Source organism: Dermacentor andersoni, chromosome 4 (assembly GCF_023375885.2).
Source record: "Dermacentor andersoni chromosome 4, qqDerAnde1_hic_scaffold, whole genome shotgun sequence".
NCBI classification, from domain to species: domain Eukaryota; kingdom Metazoa; phylum Arthropoda; class Arachnida; order Ixodida; family Ixodidae; genus Dermacentor; species Dermacentor andersoni.
The window spans coordinates 122,913,396-122,938,415 of NC_092817.1; the positions used below are offsets into that span (position 1 = coordinate 122,913,396).

The 25,020-nt window shown below is 47.7% G+C and overlaps 1 protein-coding gene across 2 annotated transcripts in view; it reads right to left on the reverse strand.

Annotated features, from left to right (window-relative positions):
* Nucleotides 1-25,020, reverse strand: part of LOC126537566 (uncharacterized) — a 239,856-nt gene that overhangs the window by 49,409 nt on the left and 165,427 nt on the right. The gene's annotated exons all lie outside the window — the stretch shown is intronic.

The window sequence follows — 25,020 nt, forward strand, 5'->3', positions numbered from 1 at the left end:
TTTAGTTCGTCAATGGTGTAAATTACAAAGTAGTGGCAGGCAACATCTTGGTGAGAATTCAGGCTGTCGGATCTCTAACTGCAGCCTGCTCCTCGCTTTCCCTTTCCTGTTAATTGTATATATGTGTTCAAAACAACTGAATGGAAGCAATAATAATCAAGTACACTTTTCTTTTACACGAGCTACTTACCTAATGCCATCTCATTATTTGCGGGAGAACATCAAGAAATCCAGCGTGCGAAGCTGCTGATCACAACCAAGGATGGCAATCATCTATCCGAACTGTTGATTCTTTTCAAACACTCTGTTATAGACGACCCATGGCAAGGTAGGCACGATTTTACGAAATCTTAGAAGAAAGAACGTGATCCTCTTTGAGGCGGCGGAGATGATAGGGACGCATTCCATTTCACTTGCAATCCAACCAAACCACGAGCAAGGTCTTCACCACATCAGAGAAACGACAGCAAACTCTGGATGTCAAAGCAATGGGTGTCGAAGCAATGACGCGAACAACACCCTCGGGCACGAAGAAGTGTAATATATAGCGTCCGGCGCAAAAACTGGGGCGCTTACAAATACGTCACGGCGACGTCATCGACGTGTCCGCGACTCCGTATATACTACTGCAGCAGACAACGCCATGCCCTTGGGTAACTGAGCTGTCCTTCCTTGTTTCCTCTCTTCGGTCAAAAACCCTGACATCACCTCTGTTTCTAGGCCGCAGATAACTACTGCATGGGTCAACGCGACGGCGCTCTGTCATTTGTGGTAACTGGTGTGTTAGCAGGCCCTGCTCAGTGGTCCGCTGTGCGTTCCTAGATTATCAGGAGTGAGTTACTCCAAGAAGAGCAAAAGATAACTGTTGCGTAAGTTGCTGAAAGAAGCTGCTTTTCTGTTCTTGCTTGTTAATGTTTCTGTTATTGGAACTGCCACAGACAATCAGAGCCAGTGGTATACAATTAGCAACGAGAAATGTAAGACGTAAGTTGAGCGTCGATAGCACAGAATGATTGGAGGAGAGGGGGATGCAATTTTTCATGTTCGGTTCTCGAAACATTATACCTTCTTTTCTTTCTTCTTTTTCTTTTTTGAAGCATTCATTTCCTGGTATTCAACACCTTACTCGCTGACCGATGTTAGCGGTGTTGACATTCAGAAAAAACGTTTTAGCTATTACGAATTGTGGCTTATGCGGCAAAGTTATTGAGACGATGGGCTATTGACTACGGCATAGATTTTGTCATTACATATGGTTTTACCGCCACATATGGTTTCCAGTGTTGATATAACCTGCTAGTCTATATCGTGTAATGAGAAACTGTAGCGTGTAGTTGAGCTGCAAAGTCGATAGTTGAGCCAGTTGGTATGCGTTCATACTGAACACTGAGGAAGTGGGGTGGGGGGCATCGCACAAAGATTAAACACTTCAATTTCTATGTGTTGCCCCCTTCAGTATAGAGTTGAGCTGCGCTTGTACCCAAAGTAGACCGCAACATCTCAAGAGTCTCACTGCAATGGCTGTTGCAGTGAAGATTCCGCTCTGTCTGTCTCTCTCGCCCCCTTTCACTTTCTTTTCTAGAATGAACAAAGCGAAACCAAGCATCCTTGGTACTCAACACTTCATTTTCATCACAACAAAGAAGCTGAAGTAAGGCAGGTGACGGGTGACCTACAAGGGCAGGTGGCGTAACGACCGCATCAAAGTCACATCGGCAATGCGAGCGCGCATCTTAAGACAGGGTCAGGTTACAAGTACACGATAGAACTCTGTATGGTCCCGTGGGGAAAACTACCTCATAAGATTATGGCTGCATCTTTCGGTGCAAGGAACACAGCAACAAAACAGACAGTGAGACAGAGAGAGAGAAAGCATAAGCAGGAGGTACGGGATAAACAAGTTATCCACGTACATAGGCAACTAGCAGATTTCACAAGAGCATTCCAGAAAGCGTTCCACTTCTGAGCGACAGCTCTTCAGCTGTCGTATACTTAACCCTTATCGGAACTCTCCGCAACTCCTGTGTCAGCGAAAAAGATTAACGCAGCGAGAAATTCCAAGAACAGGCGCCACACGGACACGGGTGCTGCGGGCTTCATACAGGGGACGCACCCTCAACTTTTGTGTAGTAAGTTATTCCCTACCCACGGTCCTCTCGGACGTTCAACTGCAGTGAGCCAAGTATCCTGCCCTACAAGCGCCTCCCCCCCCCCCCCCCCTATCTCCCCATTCCTTCAGCGCCCTCTTCTAAACCTCCAACGTCCGCTTCCACAAAGCCAGTTTCCAGAAGTATTTACACGTAGGAGAACAAAGCCTGGCACGCAGCAGTCATTGGAATTCCTTTCCAAACGAAGTTGAAAAGGACCCACACTTTCTGGGAACATCCATGGCAGGCAGCGACCGCAAGGCAACGCACCTACGCGCATTTCTAACCGCGTAAAATAGCGTAAAAAAACACACACACAAGGGAAAAGGGCCGTGTCTTCTATCGCGAGGACTGTGCGCCGGCTTTCAAAGGGTGGAGTCGATGTCTTCGTAGTTCCGGCGCAGCCTCCTTTGATGCTCGCGTGATTGCTCGACGAATCCGCGCGTTCTCTCTCCCTCCGAACAGAATCGCACTTGACAAGGGCAGTGCAGCAGCAGCAGCACGCTGCCGCTTCACCGCTCGCGCAGCAGAGATAGCTCCATCAGCGGGGCGCCCAGAGCATTACACATACAGGTGGTACATGGTGCGTGCACGCACACACACACACTGAGTGTCGGGCGCATTGTGACCCGTACGTGGCCCCCGAGGTGGTTTTTCCAGACGGGGCCATGCCCTTCTCGGCAAACAGGCGCCGCCGTTCGGCAGCGCGCGCTCAAGAGGCGAACGAGAAAGGCTGCATGCGGTGGCGGCGGCAGGGTTCTCTGTCGAGGGTTGTTGGCTGCTCGTTTTCGCCAAGTGCCGCATCCGCCATGAGTGTAAGACACACGGCGTGCTTCTAGTTGCAACAGGGGATGCGGGACGAACTTTGGAAAGCTTTCGCAAGTACCGAACTGATTCCTGTGGACTGCCTGCTTTCGCTAGTAGTTTTTATGTGTTCGCTGTCCCTATATTGAATAGCATTCGTTCTTAGGACCAATCGAGCGCAGGAACTGCTTTGAGAATGTGGGCCCAGGCTTTTATGACCTGGACGTAAGCGAAAAATTCGTGGAAGGATGCAGAGCTAATGTTCTTGTTTCTTTATTTTTATTTGCGACGCGGCGAATGGAACAATCTGTTGGAGCAAGTGTTAAGACAAGGCGAAATGACGCTGAATTAAGTGCGTAAGCGAACGTTGCTATTTCTTTGCATGAAAAGGAGAAGAAAGGCAGCCGGCACAACCCATTATGCCGACCTGTTCTTACACACGTTTGACAAAAACAAATGCGGCGCGTTTCTCCAGTTCGCTTACAAGAATCAATGAAAGTGTTCGTCTTATGACTATTTCCAAAAACTTTCCTTCTAGTTTTGCTTTAATTTTCCTGAAGAGCAAGAAAGAATAATAAGAAGAAGAAAGAAAAAAGAAAAAACCTACAACAAGGCTGGAAGAACAAGGCCTAGCCTGCTAAGTAGTCAGCATACATGGTGAGAACAGCACCGTTTCAGGAAGCTATACGACACGCAATCCATGCCTAAGCATGTTCATTAAGTACGGCCCATGCCTACGCTTAGCCATTCCTATTGGCTAAGGAGTCATGTAACTTCCACAGTGCTGCGAACGACTTGTGAGGTGGATAATAACTAATACTGATGCATTGCGCCAGCGTATCAACTGCCAATATTAATTTTGCTTCATCGATGTTAATTAAGATATCACAAAAGAACAAGCAATACATCGCGGCCACCGTTAGAGTTATCGTTACATAAAGAAACAGCGCGACTGTTTACATAAAAGTCAATTTGTGCGCCTCAGTAAATGTTGCAGGACCTTTGTTACGAGCGCATATTTTAAAGGGTCAACGTTTCCAAAATTTAATAAAAATAATGCTGCAAATATGAATAGAACAGTCAGTAAAAAAATGGCGACAAAACTCATCTCACAATGACTATCGACGGTAATGCGAATAGCGATCGAGCAATGTAGCGACAGACCTGAAGTCACGTTTATTTAACACGCGTAGTGGTAATTCTGAGCCCTTCATTGTTTCGGCTAGATGCCACACACTTTGGTATCACCCCACTTTACAATGACACTAACTTGCCAGGGTCGCCCGTGAGCGTCGAGGCTTGACGCCGACGCCGTGACGATGGAATGACGAAGAAGAAATGATATCGATGGAAGGACATAGGTGGCACAACGACAAGGGTGTGACGACAATTAACTGTGGATTCTTAAATTATGACAACGGTATAACGACGCCAACGAGATAGGATAATGAGATGATGAAGACTGTGTGTGGACGATGGTATGACATCGACCGGATGAAGTGGGAATGACAACGATGGCACCACGAATACGGTATGACGACTACAGTAGGATAGCGGACGCACGATAGCTTCTGGGAGACGACGATGGCATCGCAGCGGTGGCATAATAATCACGATTGAATGACGACAGCATGATTACGATAGAATGAAGAACACGGAATGACGTCGATGCATTGATGAAGGTGGTATGACGACGACGTCATCGCAGGAGCCAGATGTGGAAGTTACAATGATGACGATGGAACAACCGCGACGGCAACCCGACGACGCTAAGACGGCGACTGTATGACGACGTTTCAGTGACGACGATGGCATGGCAGCGGCATGAGGGGTAGAGGGCGCGACGACGACAGCGTGACGTGAGTAATATCGCGATGCTGGAATGACGACAGTGGAACAACGACGGCATCACGACCAGACAGACAGACAGACAGACAGACAGACAGACAGACAGACAGACAGACAGAGACAGACAGACAGACAGACAGATAGATAGATAGATAGATAGATAGATAGATAGATAGATAGATAGATAGATAGATAGATAGATAGATAGATAGATAGATAGATAGATAGATAGATAGATAGATAGATAGATAGATAGATAGATTCAGAACGGCTGAAGTAGACAAATAATGCTCAAAAATTTCAAGCCATAATGAGCTGCGGGAACGCGGAAAAGGAATCGCAACACTCACGCTTCCTCACAGGTTGTACTTCTTTCTCGGTATCCAATTTTGCACAGTATTCAATTGCTGCAGTGGCTCACGGGCTTGCGTGGGAAATGAGCTATTGCTTGTTGTAGGGTGCGACTTGCGAAGTGGTCTATACGAGTTAGGTCGTAGTGGAGGAATTCATAATGTTTTCGGCAAGTTTGTACTCTTCAACGTGCACATAAACATAAGTAGTAAAGCCTGTTTTCGCATTTCGTGCCTGCCGGAGAGCGGCCGCCGCGACCGAGTACGTCGAGCCCCCGACCTCAAGCTCAGCAATAGAACGTCGTAGCACACCATGGCGGGTGCAAAAGTGAAGAAAGAAGCGGTGCGTTGGGAACGTTGACGCTATTTTCCACAGCCCTTGAGAAAGCACGGCTCAGCGCGGAAAGTGAGGGCAAATAGCAGCTCAGAAAGATTACTCTCTCTCTCTCTTTGAGAATGCCTTCTCATGGAGTGCCTTCCCCGACTTTTACCGAGTGCGGGAGCTGCCGCTGACGCGACAATGCTAATCCGGCGTGGACGTGCGCCTGAGCCTCTTCAATCTTCTAGGGACCGGAGCATCGTGTTGAAAGTGAGCATACCAGCGCTTTCTTAGAACAGAAGTTCGCGAAGTCGTATTGTATTCGTGTTACCTTGCATGGTGAAACCTTCCTTGGGGAATGTGCTCGCTAGTCGAGTTCTATACTGAAAAAACAACCGGAAGAACAGGGACGAGCGAGTGTCCCTTGCGAACGCAATGTATATTACCAATGAGCCCAACAGCAAGTTGTCTTGAAGACCTTCGAGAGCGGTCGATAATGTTTTGGCAAGCAGAGGGCGTGTCATGGATGGATGGATGGATGAATGGATGGATACAACTTTCTTGTACGTCCGCACAGGTACTACTGCTCTCCATCACCCTGTGTAATATGTTCACGAAAACTTTACGTACACACACTGAACGAAGAGAGAAGGTGTGCTAGGATATGCAGGTAACTTAACGAGAGCTGGTTGCCGCTTTAGTGAGCGGCGCGGGGGAACAAACAACGTAGAGGGCCGGGGAAAAAAAAAGAAAGCGTGCTGTGCGCTCGCGAGAGGCAACGCGTTGTGCACCGTTATCTCGCGCGAACCAGCTTACTGGGTTTTCACACATCAGATCTGCACTTGTGGTTTGCTAGAGACGACTTTAGAAGACGGCCCCAGGTTCACTGTTTCAGTACCTGAAGTTGTTCGGTGCGCTCGCGCGCGCACACGCACACACACACACACACATGCACACACACACGCACACACGCACACACACACGCACACACACACACACCTGTGCGCATGCAAGATTCTCGTGCGAATTGCATATGCATTTCTTAGCGAACTCAGTTGCACCTGCCGTAATGATAGCCAAGACTGCTTCTAAACATTTTGTTTATGTACTACGCAACAACAACAACAACAACAACAACAATAATAATAATAATAATAATAATAATACAGAAGAATCCTGTTTCTGGCACAATAATCTCAACATTAGTATGATAAAACTTGGTGCATGATCGTGTACCGAGTTTGGGCAGAAGTGGGAGGGGGCGAGTTTTTCTTTTGATTCATCATTTTGCTTGCTCTTCTTTCTTTTCCTTTTTGCGCTCTGGTGCAGGTAGGCATTGAACCGGCGACTTCGTGTTTAAGCAACAGAGCCCCACGTAGCCGCCGAACCACCGCTATGTGGTAAACGAGGCCCCGCGACGACGTGCGGAAAATACAGCAGCCTTCAGCGCACAAAGTCCGCTGAGGCCATCGAAGAAGAGAAATGGCGGAGGAGGAGGAGGTGGTGCGGCGGCGGCTGTGGTATAGCCGCACCGCCACAGGTCGCCACCCGACGCTCAGAGGGGCGCCCGAATGCCAAGGACCCCAGCGCACGTCCGCACGGCTGCTGCCCCTCACGGCAGCAAGAGGCCAACATCGCGACCTTCCCGCGTCCTTGCGAGGTCAACCTCTGCCGCCGCCGCAGCAGCAGGCGCCGCCGCCGGCGGCAGCTGGTACTCCTGCGCGCTCACCGTGAGCCGCGCGCAGATTCACCCGCGTGTGTAACGTTTACGTCCCAGACCGCAAATTAAGCCGTCTTAATGACCAGCGGGGAAGTCAGACTATCAATAAGCGAGCACTGGAGAGTCTGGCTGCCCGCAGTATGCAATCAGTCCCGGTCGTAAAGGGTTTTAGCGTTCATTGCCAGTCGTAATTGATCAATTACTTCGTCGCGAAGAAGGGGCGACCCAGTTCTATCTCTCTGCAGTGTAGATAGGAGAGGATCATCCTTGCTTCTGTCGTGCCTTGGCACGCAGCTTCTGTCGGTCGGGTTGTGGTTGCGGAGAAGCATTGAAACAAACCTTGCGCAACTTAATTCTCGGGTGCGAGCGTGCATTTCTTCGGCTGATGCTGCGAAGTGCAGCCTCGAGCAGATTCTCCTCATGGAACTTTAACGAAGGGGAGGTGAAGGTGGTAGTCGCGTTGCCTTATCTCATGAAAGATTGTGCATTAACAATTAGCTAGAAAGGGCGCTGGTTACAACGTATGCTGGCGGGATGACCAGCGGTTGTTCTTATACCAGCTGATTTCCTTGACCCGTCGATGGGATTTGGTGTGCCAATGGGTTTCTACACCAAACGCGCCATCGGAGGGCTACCAACCCTACCCCGAACCGAACCTATACCGCTCTGTGGGTTTCTTTAACACCAGTCACGACTCTTTGACAGACCTGACGCAACTGTCAAATGGCATGGCATGTACATTAGTAATGGGCATCATAAAGATGTGCAAAAGTTACCATGAATGCAAACGGAAGTAGACTTCGCATAACCTTAACTAAGTAGAACACTTTGTTCTGGTAGAAGCTGTCTGTTCTGCTGTTCATATTGTATGGACGTTGATTGCAGAACCAGGTCTCACTTCTATATCAACATCTTTCATAAGAAAGGCAAGAGCGTAACTGAAAATTTCGAGGAAAAGAGCGCGTTCGCGGATGTTTTCTTGAGTGCGTTTCGTGTGCGTGATACAGCAGCGAATAAAAAGAAAATCGCAATAAACTCGACCAGCTTAACCGTAGTTACTTGCTTTACGACAAGGCATGAAACGCGTCTTTGTCTCGTTCCAATAACCGAAGAAAGTAAGTCGTCCGAATTCTGACCGAACTGTCCATTCACCACAAAGCCAAAAAACTGTGCTGGCCACTGAGAAAACTGAGGCCAAACCAAGACGCCAAACCAAGACGCCCGGGTGATAGCTTAATACGTGCAAAGCACCACACTGCAGGCAGCGCACACCCTTATCCTTGATCCACGCACATTCCACTGAAATACGTGTATACTTACTTGGTAGAACCTATGTTAACGAGATTATACACATGTGCCGTGTGACGTGCGAGTTATGCTGCCCGCCTCGCACAGGGGTACGTCGTACGCACTCCAGCCTTAACAAACGTTGGAGTGTGCCACCCACGCGCATGACGACGCTCGCCGACCTGTATAGCGCGTCGACACGGATGTGAAAGGAACGACGACGTCGGATCTTCTGGCCAGAAAGATATTCCCAGTTCCACCGGCCTCATGACGGCAGCAATGAACACGGGGCCCTCAGCCCCAGGTGCATTGAACATCGTGCACGTCACACGCAGTCAGCTGTTCAATCATGCGCGGGAACACCGACACGCACTGGAATACGGTAGCAGTCACATAGGCAAAGATGCGCAATTTAAAAAAAAAATCATCTGCACTGGCAGCGACAACGTAAACAAGTATTGCATATTTACACCTGCCTCCTCCTGTGCCATGACAGCGAGCTTTTCATTCCCCCGTACACCATGACAGAAATCATGTAACTGCGAAATGAACGGGACGCTAGGAAAGCCACTTGCACAGGGGTTCCTTCGAGCACTGCTTTTCAGTGGGCCAACGACAACACTCTCGTGTGCTGCTATAGAGTGTATGCGCTTAAACTGCATTCTTTTTCAAAGGACGGTTCAGGGCTGCAGTTAATTGAATGTACTGCTGCTCGCAATCTGCAGAAGGCGTGCACCGTTACTGCACAAGAGAACGCGTGGGAAAGCGCGGCATACTCGGGTCGGATTTACGACGGAAGCAACGCTTAACGCTACGTACCTTGACTCAGCTGTATCGCTACGACGATGGAGGTAGACGGAGCCAGTGAATCCTGGTAAACTCTCCGTGTTTGTTGGAAACGAAGCGCACAGCGTCCCGGACAATACTACTGCCTTCTATGAATAAGCGTTCGGCTCACGGCTGAGTGCCAAAAGAAAACCAGACAAGTCTCTTCGGAAACCACACACTGTCTTTGCATACGCGCGTGGAGGTTAAAAAAACCGAAATAAAGCTTTTCCAACGCATCAACTTTACCTGACACTCACTCTGAGTGAACACCGAAACTGCCCGCACAATTCTTCGATCAGATAGCTTCCTGTACTGACGATGCTTACTTAGCCGAAACCGGTACGTATTAGTTTCCTTCCCCTCTATTCACCTCTCTCTGTCTCTTCGCAGCAGCTGTCAACGAGCCCGTATTTTACCCGCTTTGCATACGCTACGAGAAACGCGACGACGCGTGTAGAAAGTACTACACACACCTCCGCTTATATGCAAAGGGACCCCCCGCCGACAGCAGAGCTCAGATTCGCCGGACGATTTCACTTTCTTAGATTCACAGAAAAGAGTCTATCTCCGCAAAGGCACGGTCGTCGTCCACGCAGTGTATACGGCCAGGGATGAGCGATCCTCCCGTCGATTTCACCCGTGTCAGACGAAATTGCCCGCGCCTAACAAAGCGTGAGACAACTGCGTTCGTTTTCCCAAGTTACCGCGGCATGACCGTCGGGCAAACACATGCACACCGCGCCAAGAAGACATAGACGCGCGCGAGAACGAATGTGCGCGGTAGACGCCGTGTGCTTGGCAGGTGTCCACGAGGCAGCGTGGCGTCATCGCACGAGCAGGTAAACGCTTTCGCCCGACAGCGCTGAAATAAAGCTTCCCAGTAAGCCTAAAAGTATAAAGCAGGCGAGCAAGTGGGGCCCCTGCTGCTTATTTCGGTAGCGAGTGTACGATAACGCTCGTACTATTAATAGCCCAGTCGGTAACCACCATTTCCCGCTGGTTGCACCATGAAAGCTTACATGCAGGCGCAGAGAAAGTGCTGGTAGCGCATCGTTGGTAGTGAAATGAAAAACTAGGAAGAAAACGTATTAGTAGTAGCAGTAGAAGTAGTAGTAGTAGTCGCAGCAGCAGTACTACTAGTAGTAATGAATAAGTACATTTCTTGTTATAGCGGTGGTGGTATTCTGAATAGTTAAATAGAAGATTAGGGACACGCATAGCCCCACTCAAAACATTTTGAACCCAGTTATAGCAAATTTCTCAGAATATCGACACGTCCTCTTGGCACAAAAGTTCCTTTCACACCATAAAAACTGAAGTAATTTTTACCCGATTATTTACCCGAACTTGGTTTAAATTTTTCAATTCTATATATTCGTTCTTTAGGAGCCTCCTCCCTTGGAAACTACCACGGGGTTGTTTGCTCAGCCGTCGAGGAATTCATAGTTGTGTCAAGGCGATTCTCTTAAATTCTTCTATCGTTATTTTTATCCATTTCCACCTGACGCTTTTGCCAATTTTGTATTAACAGCACCTTCCGAATACCATCCAAATCTTGGCCGATCTCCCGCAGTGGGTATGCGCCTATCCTATCCTAAATATCCTATCCACCTCCCCCTTTCCCTCCTCCGTCCTTCAACAAACAAATTAGGTACGATATACTTCCTGATATATTGGTCGATGTAGACGATATCACGAGTACATTCACTAATTACGTGTACAACACCAAGTATACCATCGAATTTGACTTGCGTGGTACTAGAACAACGACATTTTATTCTATACGTGGACTCCCTTATGTGGGAAAAAAAGCGCATTTAATAATAGACAAAGCATTTCAAATCTCCTGAGCCGAGAAACAGGTACTGTGTGCTCGCCGGCTACACAAAAAAAAAAAAGTAACGAAGAAAAGTCAATAACGCCTCAACTACGGCCAACTCGTGCTTCCGAGCAATTCTTGGTGAACTGCGCTGAAAAAGAAAAACTGAACAAAAGGACAAGTTTCAGCCAATAGTGCTCCAAAAATTTTGGTGGACTCAACCGCTTACGAACATCTGTACCTATTTTATAATGCTATTTATTGTTCTCAAGTGTACTGCTAATGGAGTTGATTGTTTCACGAATATAACACCAACTCGGGACTTCAAGCTAATCATATACATTCCGACATAAGCAGCGTTAACGGTTTCGTTAGCGAGCGGGGCCACGCTTCCCGCGGCGCTTTACGAACACCCGTATGCATTAATACATTCAATGTAAGACCACTTGCGATAAAGTGGACGATGATTGTCATCAGCGTGTGCGCGCCCGTGCTGTGAACCCTTTTTCTCGCTCTCCTACTGACCTTTTAGTCCCCCATCGCCAGTGCAGGGTAGCCAACCTAGCTCAGCAGCATTGTTAAACTCCCTGCCTTTTCCCTTACCACTTATCTTTCCTTTTTTTTCCATTTCAAGGTTCCCTCTTATTTGAGACCACGAAACAGCCATTAGACAATGCTCATCATTTATGCGCTTCGAACAGACAGAACGATTAGCAAGTAATCTTAAGTCAGTGTTAATAAGAAAAAGTAAGTTAATCTGAATTGAAGAACTAGGCTTCCAGATGTAGGTAACACTGCCTGGAGATGGAAGGGACCTCACACCGCAATCAATCAATCAATCAATCAATCAATCAATCAATCAATCAATCAATCAATCAATCAATCAATCAATCAATCAATCAATCAATCAATCAATCAATCAATCAATGAAAACGGCTCCACTGTATGTGGCATTCTCTCCTTTCTGGCTACCACGCAAGGACGAATGACTTCACGCAAGCGTAAACAACTCGGCAGCCGAAACGGCAATCCAAAGAAAAACACCGCAACAGCGCCAGCTTATGGACACATTTTCGACCTTGCCATTATGACGTCACTCGCTTAAGTGCACGGCGCGTCGGTCTTCTGACGTAAAATCCCACTTTGCGGTGACCAGCGATGTCGAAGCTCTCAAGCAATGACGGAAGCGTGAAAGGCTATAGGGAATCTGCAGGCGCGGGACGCCTTGCCAATAGACATACTATAGACATACGCGCGCGCACACATACACTTGCCCCGTGCCCACAATCACGCCGAAGCGAGAGACGCCACGCTATCGACAGCGCTCGCTCGTCCACGCCTTCTTCGCTCATCGCTGCCTCATTTATTGCCACGAGAGCAGAATCATCGTCTCGGCATTCGCCGAGAGCGTGATCGGCACGGACAGTCGGCCGGCCGGCAACCGTCGAGTGCTGTTCGATCGAGCGCGAGATTAATGCGGGCTTTCCCGCTTTATATAGCATCACTGGAAGGGAGAGGCCGTAGGAAAGGCAAACGATGAGCGGCAAAGAGAGAACGGGGCGCGGGTTAGTATGCCTGCCTCAGCGCGAGCGGCGCCTGGTGCACGCACATGGTACGTGTCAGCGCGCGAACGCGCGTATAACGTTGCGACACATAGGAACGGCGATCGATCGTTGGATCTGAAATGGCTTTGCGCAAGCCAGATAGTTACCCTTGGTTTTTGGAAGTGGAAGAAAGATACAAGGGAACAACAACAACAACAACAATAACAATAATAATAATAATTAAAAGCAAGACAAGGAGCGGCAATGAGTTGCTCACTCAGGCTTGCTTTGTTCACTTTTCAAAAGCAAAGGGTCTGTGAGGAGAGAGAAGAATCAACGAAAGTAATGCTACATTATCTTTTTTGTCTCTTCGTTCGTTCTACTTTAATGGTTAGATTCTCCAATCTGATTCTTAAGCGCCGTTTTCGAGACTTGCCTCCAAATAATGGGATCACTTCATTTCCCCTTCTGTAACTCCCGTTCTCAATTTTCACACTCGTTTTAATAACGATCAGCTGTTCAGCACTGCAACAACAACCGCTACTCACGAACTGTCATACCAAAGACAATCGTGGGTACCCTATAACTTGGACAATAACTGTGTAGAACTTTAAGAAACTAGAGAGGGTGGAGTAGATAGTTGCGCCATTTTAACATTCGGCAGTTTCGCCTTGTCCGTCCATAGCTTTCTGCTATATACGACGTCATCGTATAATGCAGTTGCCCTTATCAACTCGCCGTCGTTTACATTAGGTCACCTCTTCATCCTCAGCTTCACCCTCCCCATGTGGCGAATAAAAACAAACCTTCGCCCATCACCACCAGTGACAAAGCTCGCGTCTCTGCGTATAATGCGCAGTTTAGATATGTAAACGCGGGCGCTCTAACCGCTGCGCGACAGCGCAAATTTGGCCGCTTCCTTAGCAATTTGTTTGGCGGGTTTCGCGCATCGCGCAGACTCCGAGAGTTGTGGCACGTGTGCCAGCATCTCGGAGGCCCCAAAATGTAGTAGTGAAAGCGCACGAATAAGGCGTTGTGTTGCACCACAAAGAAGTTGCTTTTTTTTTTTTTTGAGAAGACGACATGTGTCTGCAGCGCAAGAGCCTGCTGATGTCGCAGTATACATGTGTTGAGAGCTGAAGGCTGCTTGTTTTTTTGTGTGTGTTTTTGTTGTTGTTGTTGTTGTTTTGATTGTTTCTTTTTTTTCGTTAGTTTTATAGCCAGGCAACCGATATTGCATACTCCTGATAGCGCAGAGCGGCGAAAGCACGTCAACGTGGACGCAGAAAACACCCACTGTCTATAACGAATAAGCGAGGCGGCGGCAGCTCAAAAGACAGGGCGTGATGTCAGCTGAATAAAGCGTGAGCGTTGCGTCATGGAGAGAAAGAAACCTGCTCACAATTAACCGCTTTCCTTTGACGCGATCAAATAATGCCCGACCGCGGACGCAGGCGAAGCTAGGGACAAAGCCCAGAGCGGCTCGCCTTCGTACGACGAAAAGAGTGAAGGTCGGCGGGAAAGAGACTGATTTGCATGTGGGCCTGACACGTTTCGCGGCATAGCTGGATAAATGAAAGAAAGAACGCAGTAAACATTAAAGAACAAAAAAGAACGAGGGAAGAATCGCGAGATGATGCGACATGGCTGCGATTACAGCAAGCTTTAAGTCGGAAAGGTTTAACCGGGCGAATGAGACCTTACGTTGGACGAAAGCAATGGTGTCTGCGGCGATGCCAACTACCTACAGTATTATCGAAGTTATTAGTGCTTTCCCCATTATTACTGAATTAGACGCATTTCGCACATTCACGACGCAGCCCGACATCATCAGCTATTTGCTTTCTCTCTTTCTCTAATTGTGACTGACGGCGAAGCTCATCAGAATAATAAGTTATAATAGCTACGTCACAGATGTGTAATAATGAGGTTGTGGAACATCGTGGATGCAAATTTTGAGCATAACCCTGCCCAGTGCATATCTTATAAGAGAAGTATAGAGGGAACATGCTGAACGTCACGCTAAATTCTTTAAGTTGCACTGAAATCCATTGTGACGTGCTTCGGTGAAGCAATGACATTACGGCAGAAGTATTATTACATTTGTCCAATCATAATAATTCGAGTTTCAGGAACATCGAAATCTTCCGCTGGTCAGAAAAGAGAGAGAGAGAGAGAAAGCAAGGAGATGAAAGGCAGGGAGGTCAACCAGACGAGCGTCCGAAAAGAAATTAATTCACTTATCACTTACCTGCTATAACAAAAACCTTTTTTTATAAAAGGAGTTACATTTACCGTGTCAATGCTCAAGTATTTTTTTACTCGACGTAAAATGATATCTTAGGAAACGTAGTCAGCGACGTTCCTAACCCGTTCATCAGTTGCCCTTTGTTCATCGCCGCTGTTATGGTGTGTTGTTCTGGAATGTGCCAGACCACGCAATTTAGACTGACTGGATGTTTACCGTAATTAACGGCTGCAGAGTCGAAACTCTGCAGAACAACGTGCGTAGTGTACTGTGTTCTACTTTAGTCTTTAGATTTGTCCTGTTTCTCTTCCTTTCCTCTTTCCTCCCCTCCTTCCTATCTTCCTTTTCTGTGTTGCTGTCACCTCCCTTCAGAAGAGTAGGCAAGCGTTGTGCCCCTTCCGGTGGCAGTTGCAAGCCTGCTCCTCGCTTTCCCTTTCCTGTTAACAGTGTACATGTTAAAAAAAAAACTGTGATTATTTGGATGAAAATGAAGACATAAGTGCCACGCCGTAACTGTCTCCCTTGGCAAGGTCACCTCAACAGCGCCGGGGAAAGGCTAAGTGACCTCCGTGTAACTATAAATCAGGCATATCAGACATTGGCATCGACCCACTGTGAGGTACAGCACGTGACCTAGTCTAACTGGACGTGCGTCTGTAGATAAACCAATAGCTTTGCAACACACAGAGCAGTTGCGCTTGGCAACAAATTGCTGTGAACACGTGCCTCTGGACGCTCGCTAATTGTTATTAGTGTATATACCACTGCTTATTAGGACGCTGGTTTCACTGACTTGCTATAGCTCTGTTCCAGACGTTCCTTTTTTTTCTAATTAGGAGCGTGCGGCACGTTTTAATTAACGAGAGGGTCGCACACGTACTTACACGGCTTTTGCGTCAGTTCGCAATTAGCCGGGCTCCGGCAGCACCTTGTTCACTGACGAGTGTAAACAAGGATTGCGCCACGCTGTGACCAGGTGAAGGGCAACTAAGTCAGCGCGAATCAAAGACGGACCGAGAGCCAATGGGCTCTCGGCGGGTGCGAGGGTTATAGGAAGGACAGCGTTGACGGGCAGCCACGTACGTGTTATAGCGCCTGTTGCCAAGGGCGACGGATTCCGGCTTTCCTAATTGTCTGTCTGCATCCACAGAACGAGAGACTCACTCATGAGACGAGACTCGAAGGAAAGAAACCGATCACCTTCACCCGCGAAATACAATGCAGGGAGGACATGTAGCTGACTCAGTCTATTCTTGCAGGCGCTTCTTAAAGCTTTCATGGCCACTGTAGTAACTCTCCATTTAACGCTTAGCTTTGAGCTGTGAGACGTGCTACGCTCTCAGTGAGACCGCACTGCGAGGACGCCTTATCAATTTCTGTGCCGAGCCCGATAGCCCGTACGAAATACTCTGTACGCGCTGATTATAGCTTTGTCTATGTGTGACCGGGTATATTGGGTGGGTGTTTCATGTAGTATACTAACGAAGCGCAGTAGATTTCATTCGAGTACCGGGCAAAAAAATTCTGAGTGTCAGCAAATTATAGAAAAGAGTGAAATTTATTTCGTTTCCAAGGTGCAGAATATTGCCTCGAAGAAAAATTTTTAAGAGTACCTTTTCGGTAATAATTTATAGAAAAAGAAAACGCCAAGAAATTTTATTGAACATTTCTTGGCGGCATGATATACACAGCTTATAACTATGCACTTTAGCGACACAAGCTACCCGTAATTAGTCGGTCGTGGCGATCGTCACGTTGGCATCAGGTTTCAAACTATCAAGGGCACGTCTGATGAGCCCCCATTCTGACGGCCGACTCGGCCAGCATTCGTCAGTTCATCGTACGTACGCCGACAGGCGTATCAAAAAACGCGGGCGCTTTTTTTTTTTTTTTTTTTTTACAATGCACGCGGTGTTACACGAGTGTGTGTCGCGCGCGTTCTCCGGAGTTGACAGGCGCCACTAATGACTTCCGACGAGAAAATTACCGGGTTGCAATCACCGATACGGCCGCAAGTGGCGGCCGGGGAGACCCGACGCTCGGTCGTGCGCTAGCCCCTGCGTTACGCGCACCGCGCGTCAAACTCGAAACTGACCGAACGAGATGATCGTGAAAGGTGTCGAGTAACGAGGACAGCAGGACGCAATGCGACCTCACGCTTGCGCAACGAAGAGCTAGTGCAAAACGCCCGAGGTTGCTGTTGGCGTTATTTCTTTCTCTCTCTCTCTCTCTCTCTCTCTCTCTCTCTCTCTCTATATATATATATATATATATATATATATATATATATATATATATATATATCGCGGTATAGTTGCATACGTTGCATACGTTGGTGCAAGTGACTGTTCCTTATTTTGCGAGCGTTGAACGTTAACGCCTCTGTTCACGTCTGCCACGCAGTTCCTTCCAAGCTGTATAACACACCCTAACAGATCGGAGAGACCGCAGAAGCGCATTGCGCGAACATGCTGTTAAAGTTAGGCGAAAGAGCCGCTAAACATTGTAAGAGATCCACCTGAGCCGTGGTTTCGTCTAGAAAAAAACATGGTAGTTATACGTCTACGTGGCACTTTAATCGAGATGAATGTTGTCACTGCCTAGTATACGTTAATGGTAAATGAGGTCTAATTGCTAGTAGCAGCAGTAGATTAAAGGTAAGTTATCCATAAAACCGGATCGTGCCCTTATGCATTGGGGATTAGTGATTAGGGATTATTGGGGATTACGGATTGTTCATCGAAACCTGGCTTAAAGAGTACTATAAAGAAAAAAAAAAATAACTTTGACTGCACAAGTATCCTAATACAATAGCGAAAAAAAGGAACACTCTTAATGTGGAGACAGCATTGGTGAACCGGAAAAGAGGCAGAAATGAAACACGAGTGGCGAGTCACGCCGCCTTGAATATCCCGTACTGGCACGCCGTGTTGATACAGGTTTGGAAAGCGTACACTCGGGTTTAGCTAACAATTCGCTGGCCAAAGCAGGACTACACAGAACCCTAGAATAGGTGATGACTCGACCTGTATCGGGAGTGCCAATAACTCTTTCTGCGTCATGACTTCTTGAATAGGATAAAAATGCTTGGGACGTCACACTGACGTATACACCACTCCCATGGGGCTTTGGCGGCGAAAATCGTGAATGTAAAGGTTATACTGCGTTTTGTCTTCTAGCAATCAATCTTTTTTTTTTCTGCGAAATTAACGAAGCTAGTGTTCTATAAGCATACATAATCTCCCTAAACTGATTTAGTATTTCTCTGTGGCGTCCCTTTATGCGGTGTTGTAAATCGGGAATACGTGCAAACGGAGAGCGCGTCAGCGGGCCCACTCTGCTGCGCCTATTTTTCAACGGTGCATCGAAGAGAGCCGATTCCAAATGCAGGACGTGCATCGCTGTGGTGCCCACGGAGCATCGAGACGGGACGGGCCTCTTCGCATTCCAGAGGCGCGAAGGGCATTGCAGTGCTTGCGGTATAAGCCCGTCATGAATCAAGAAAAGAAAGCCGTTCAATGAAGAGCAGAAGCCAGATAAGAAGTGGACGTCCCAGTAAAAACGAAACACGTTTTGTGTTACCTTTGCATATTCTATTTTAGTCCATTTGGTGGTATAGCTACTAACTATTAGCTTTATCTTTAGTATTCTGCTCACGATCGCGAAGAACACGCTATGTTGTGCCTCGAACAAAATCAATAATATGGAAACGTTGGCATACACATAGATGCTTAGATCAAGGTAAACATAGCATATTTCATTTGCATTCTATCCCCGTGTTTATTCATCGTTTCCTCGAGCACTCCTAAGCAATGCCACGCGGAGGCAAACTAACGAGGTGTGGGGAAGAGGTTTCTTAATAAGAATGTTCTTTATTTGCGTGCTACCGCCTTGTATGTCCTGTGATATCGTTGTTCTGTATGCACCGTTGCTTTGAGAGTCCCTTTGTGACGTCGCTGTGTTGTAATGTCGTTGACGCGTGTGCATTAACTGTTGTTCTACTCGTTCTTCTACACAAGCTATGAGCTTAAGTGTAGCAAGAGAGAGAGAAAAAAAGAAAGCAGAATAAAGGCAGTGAGGTTAACCATACGAGCGCTCGGTCTGCAACCCTACTCCGATGGTAAGGGAAATATGGAATAGAAAGAAGAAAGAGGATGAGAGTGAACACTGCTATATGTGTAACTATACCACCTGTTCATAACAACAGGGGGCAGCCAGTATCTTATCTATATATGTAAACGTCTACATGGTGGTGCCTACATACTCTCGAAGCCCTCCTAACCATTCCTGGAATCCAAAAGCAAACACAATCGTCATTTTTAGCCCTACAACAAGCCACACTACTGCTCCTGCATGAGAAACACAGCGGCCGCCTTCACATTTACGCGGATGGCTCAGATTCTTCTGCAAGCTCAGCAGGACCATTGGTTATTACCACGAAGTCCGTCACCATAAAATTCAAGACATGGCATCTTACGTCATCAACGGCTGCAGAACTCGCCGCCCTCCGTGCTGCTATAGAATTCGTAATTGAAGAACCGTCACAGACACGGTCAATCTTCCCCGACTCCAAGGCCGCTCTCCAGTACATTATGTCGCCATTTCGTCATGAACCGAATGAACAATTAGTCGCTGACATAAGACTTCTTCATCAACACGCAATAGAGGGAAAAAACACAACATAGTTTGTAAGTGGATGCCGGGCCATTGCGGTGTCTATGGAAACGACCGTGCAGATGAGGCCACCCGATCTGCTCATGACGGCTTGCACTGTGTAGCTGTATACCGTTATCCAGAATAGCCGCAGCTACAGGACTTCGTTCGCTCGCACGTGAGCTTGCACTTGCACAGTGGAACTCTACGGCATTTACCAAGGCTCGCCTCCACAACTTGGATCCGAATCTACGGATACGTCTTCCGCCAGGACTATCTAGAGCTGAGGAGACGCTTCCGGGCCGCTTGTGACTTGGCGTGACCTTCACGAATGCTTGCTCTTTTCGGATTGGAATGGCCAACAGCCCTACATGCGATAACTGTGGGTGCGAGGAAACAATCGCCCACCTTCTGTGTGCATGTCCCCGCTTCAGTTCGCCCAGGAAAGAACTTTCAAGAATGTTAGATAGTCTTGACAAACGCCCTCTGTTGGAGGAAAGGGTCCTGGGACACAGAAGGCTTTGAAAGCGTTGTTGCGCTACTTGCGGAGAACTGGTCTTAGATACATACTTTAAACAGTGCACTATTCTCCTTTCCTTTTCCCCCTTTCTTGTTGTGCTCTCCTTTCCTTTTTGTAATATCTCTTTTCTATTATATTTTATTCCCCTTATCGCCTTTCCCCAGCACATGGTAGCCAGCCGGTCTGAGAAATGGCTAACCTCACTGTCTTTCCGTCCATTCCTGCTTCCTCCTCCTCCTACCATGTCAGTGAAATTTTTTTTGCGGTGAACTTTTAAATACGAACACGTTTATTGCTCGTATTCTTGCTGTGTTAGGTATTACGCCCATGAGGAAACGGGGCGTTGAGCGCAGAATGTATATAGTGATTTATTTATTTATTTATTTATTTATTTATTTATTTATTTATTTATTTATTTATTTATTTATTTATTTATTCTCGGATGAGTTTGCTGTCGTCGCACACCTCTGTCCCCCCATCAAGCGATTGTCGTCTTCGGTGGTAATCCGCCCCGAGCGCGAGCCTGCCTACGTACCACGGCAGCTTTCGCTCCTGAGAATCGTTACGCAAGATGTGTTTGCCGTCTCCTACGACATTCCATAGTCGCTGCACACAAACGCGCGTAACCAAAACCAAAGCTTCCCCGAAGGCTGACGCGCTACCTGCATCAAACTGAGCTCGGCGGATTTCCCAACGCGCCTTTCACGTCGCGCATGCAGTCAGCTTGCTTCTTTCGGGCATGCGGGACTGTTGTCCTTTCCTATTGAGCTCCCTCTTACACGCACACGCACACACACACATGCGAACAGAGACCCTGTGACGTTCGCCTTCCCAAGGCCAACTTTTCTTTTCTCCACTTATGTGGAGTCTTGTTCACCTTGCCGCTCTGTGCTGTCCCATGCCATACGGCATCCGTAACACGCAGAGCATGAAACTATAGAGTTCGTCAACCGTGCGCTCCCTTCGCCAAGTGGGTTGATTTATCGCCTCTACTGGCTGCGAATGTAAACACGCGCCAGTTTATACGGGCGACTGTGCGCCTCCCAAGTTGCACCGAAAGCCAGTCGAGCTGGTCGCGCGGGTGGGATATCGAGACCGCTTCACTTTCATTGGCCCTTCATTGAAAGTTACAACATGCCTCGCGTACATTTCTTACGTCTTAAAACGGGGCTCGAGTCGTTTGATACACGCAAGAAGGCGATGCAACGGCATGTGCGTGACGTGCGCTGTGGTAATGAATGCTGCAGACTGGTAGGATTCGTGCTTAGCAGATTGATTGATCGAATAATTTGGCGAATAATTACGACGTACTAGAAACGACGGCAACGAATCCATTTATGTCGCCTGCATCTCGGCAACATTAAATTGCCGTATTAACGATTGGACCGCGACGAATGAAGTGCATCCTTACCGCGAGCTACAATTTGCAATTCGCTACCGAACGCTGTGCTCAGGCACTTGAAATGTAAAAGAAATGGCACGATTGTCGAGCCTACGGAATAGATTCACAGAGCGAAAAATTCCTTCCGGCTATTTAACAGTTCGCTAGACCAAGCTTGAGACAGTTATTTGCAATTATAAAAAGTTTTTCGAAGACGCGCTTTTGGCGTGAATCCATACTTAAAACGAGTTCGCTTGTTTGATTTTCACGCGTAGCGCGTTCAAGAAATAGCGATAATAGCGGCTCCGTAGGAAGCGGGACAGCGATAATAGTGACTCAAGTTATATATATAAAAAATGATAATAAGTAGTTCATAAAAAGAAAACAAAGAACTATAACAACAACATGTATGAGCCATATTCTGAGGCAACAACAACAACAACATAAGCGGAAACCGTCTCGACTGGGTGCATTTCAATATTTCCGAAGAAACTTGTCAGTTTGCTGTGCGAAGGTGTGTGAAGGAAGTTCAGAAAGGAAGTGTACGTAGATGAAGGAGGCAAAAACAAACAAACAAAAAAACCTACTGGCATGTGCGACGTTGTTCAACTGGTACACGTATGTTTTACATAGTGTTTCACGGGTACTAACGTACTTATTAGCACATAGCAAACTATGGGGATTTACGCGAACAAAGAAAAGCGATCGTCTGTCCCTCTGTACGCGTCACGTGATGCGCCAGTCAGGCGAAGTTACATAGGTGTCGCACAAGATAACTGCATATATGATCATACCGGTTTCACGTAGAAGCTCATGCAGCCATGCACTATAACTGTATATGACGTAGATTACTTCTTCAGGGTCACCGCGAGGTCATGTAAACTGTGTTGATATAGGGAATATGAGAAACCTGAAAAACATGAAGGGAAGAAAACACTTCGGTGACCTTCTCAGCATACTGAGAACGCCCGCATATAAACAAAAAGCTTTTACGTGAAAATTGTTGATAAGGGCAAATTTAGCTAATCGTGGCGCTTGACACATTATTAGCGAAGGCTGGCGCGATCAATGGCAAATAGCACTTACAAGGAAAATCGTTGCGAATTTGGCCTCTGGTCCTCCACGCTTCGGAGCCACAAGCTTTTCCTCCGCGTTTCCGTGACGCAAATTGTCAGCTGTTTTCCAACACGTAAGAAAATATTGTATAGCTCGACTTAATTATCCAGCTTCTTAATTATTTAGACGCGTACATGGCCACATGGTAGCTGTGTCCTTCATCTTGCCAGTGCGTCAGCTCTCGCGACCGCAAATACCATTTTACCTCACGGCCACGCTGTTCAGTGCACCTCAAAGTGTTGCTAAGAGACACTAAGAAATGTAATGACTTTCTTGATACGAGAGATTGTGTTTACCTGCCCCAGTCCACTCCCTTGAATGTCGGTACAGAACCGGTGCAGCCACCCATCTAGGGCACAAAAAAATTAACCCCCGAGAACATTGCGTTTGCGATACGCCAGCGGCTTTCTTTTTTTTTTTTTTCTTGCGCTCGCCGCGGACATCCCGATTTCTATATATATCCAACGCCCATTTTTTTTATCTTACAATGGACTTATTTCACGCGATTATCGCGCTGTGAGTTCCGCTTATTCGATATAGAGAATATTTGGCTTTATCCGGGTTCGTTATATTCGGCTTCGACGGTATTACGAAACTCGCGGGGCACGATCGGCCGATTTGGGATCCCTTTGCAACTTTTCGTCGCATCATATATATATATAAAAGCGCCGAGCAGTGGTGGCTAGAAGGCAAGTGTGCTCACACGGCGCACCAGCAAACGAGCGCGAGAACGGGAAGCGCCTGCCGAAAGTAACATCATTACGCGGAGAAGACACGCACCCGAGTATGGATGTTGCGTGCCTCGCCATAACCAAACCTGGCCGGCCAGTCCCACCTTCTCTTCCCCGCGCACTCTCTCGTCTCGTCAGAGGCGTCTGAGCGAGGAGAGGGAGAGAGATGACTCCATTGTGCGTCGCCGCCGGCCGGTCTCGTCACCGTTGCACGCGTTTGATGACGACGGCGACGCCTCGAAGCAGCGCGCAGAAGCAGCCGGGAGCCTGAGACGCGTGCACGAACCATTGTACCGCCACCGGAGAGAGAGAGAGAGAGCTGGGCGGTTTTTGCGATCACGCCAAAGAAACGCAACGACAGTGTGTGTGCGTCCGCGCGCGCAGTCAGGCGCGCAGATCTAATGTCACGCCGGCGACAGACCATTAGGAAGAGCGTGGTTAGGAGACACGAGTGTTTCCCTCTTCCTTTCCTTCTTTTTTTCGTCGCCGTCGTTTTCTACGCCAACGATTCCGCGTCGATTTTATTACGACTCTCATTTTTTGTTCTTTCCTTTTTTCCCTTTCTTATTTTTTTTTTTAACTCTCAAGCTTCAGGTGTGACCGTTTTACCGGCTGTTTTACTATTTCTCTTTTTTTTCTCTCCGATTCCTTTCTTGTTTCGACTTGGCGGAGGCTTTTTCCTCGCAATGACCGGCCGAGATCGGGGCGCACGCGGGAAGAGATGCGACGAGCGATTGTGGCGCATAGACGGCTGGTAGCGTAAACCGGATAGGAAACGGCGACTACGATATTCCCTCTTGTGTAACGATGCATTAAACGGCAGCGTTCCGTGCGTTGTGTGCGTCTTAAGACAGATCATAACGCGCTAAATGAACAAGGTAAAAGTGCAGCTTCAGCAGGTCGCGCGCCTACACAACAACCATGATGCAGCGCGTAGTAGACCCCCCATTCACACACACACAAACACACACACACACACACACACACACACACACACACACACACACACACACACACACACACACACACACACGTACAAACAAAAACAAATAAACGTAAAAGAGTCCCCCAAACGCTGTTTAAGTAGACGACACTCCGCCGCGTCCCACAGGCATGAATAATGAAGCACGCGGTTCACGCACCAACTTAACCACCGACGTAAAAAGCGGTCGTTCGCTCCCAGTCGACGAATGTCTGTGCAAAACGCACTACGCCTCCTCCTCCTCTTACCCTTCCTTGCCTTACTCATTCTCTCTCTCTTCTATTTTTTTTTTTTTTCTTGTTTCAACGGTTCACTACACTTGCCTGCCCCACGTGTAAGTGCGAACCAGACTCGGGGACAAAAAAGACGTCTCGTGTCCGCGTTTGGTGCTTACGCGTGTTTCATTTGCATATTCAGTGGATGCAGGTCGCGGCGCGCCGACTGTTGTGTGTGTGTGGCCGCCGAGCGCAGCGTACCTTACGTGAATACGCCTTGTCTCTTTCTTCGTGCTTACTTCTCTATTTTGTTGTTTCTATTTGGTTACGGAAGAAAAAAAAAAGCAGCAGTTATCCCTCGGACCCGTGGCGGGGTCTCGCAAATCCATTCACGTCGACCACTTAGCGAGTACGGATAAGAGGAGTGCGGTATCGTTTGTTGCACCGATAAATGCTTGCTTTATCTAATGCTGTACGAGCTGTTTCGTTCACGGTATGCCGGCGATTG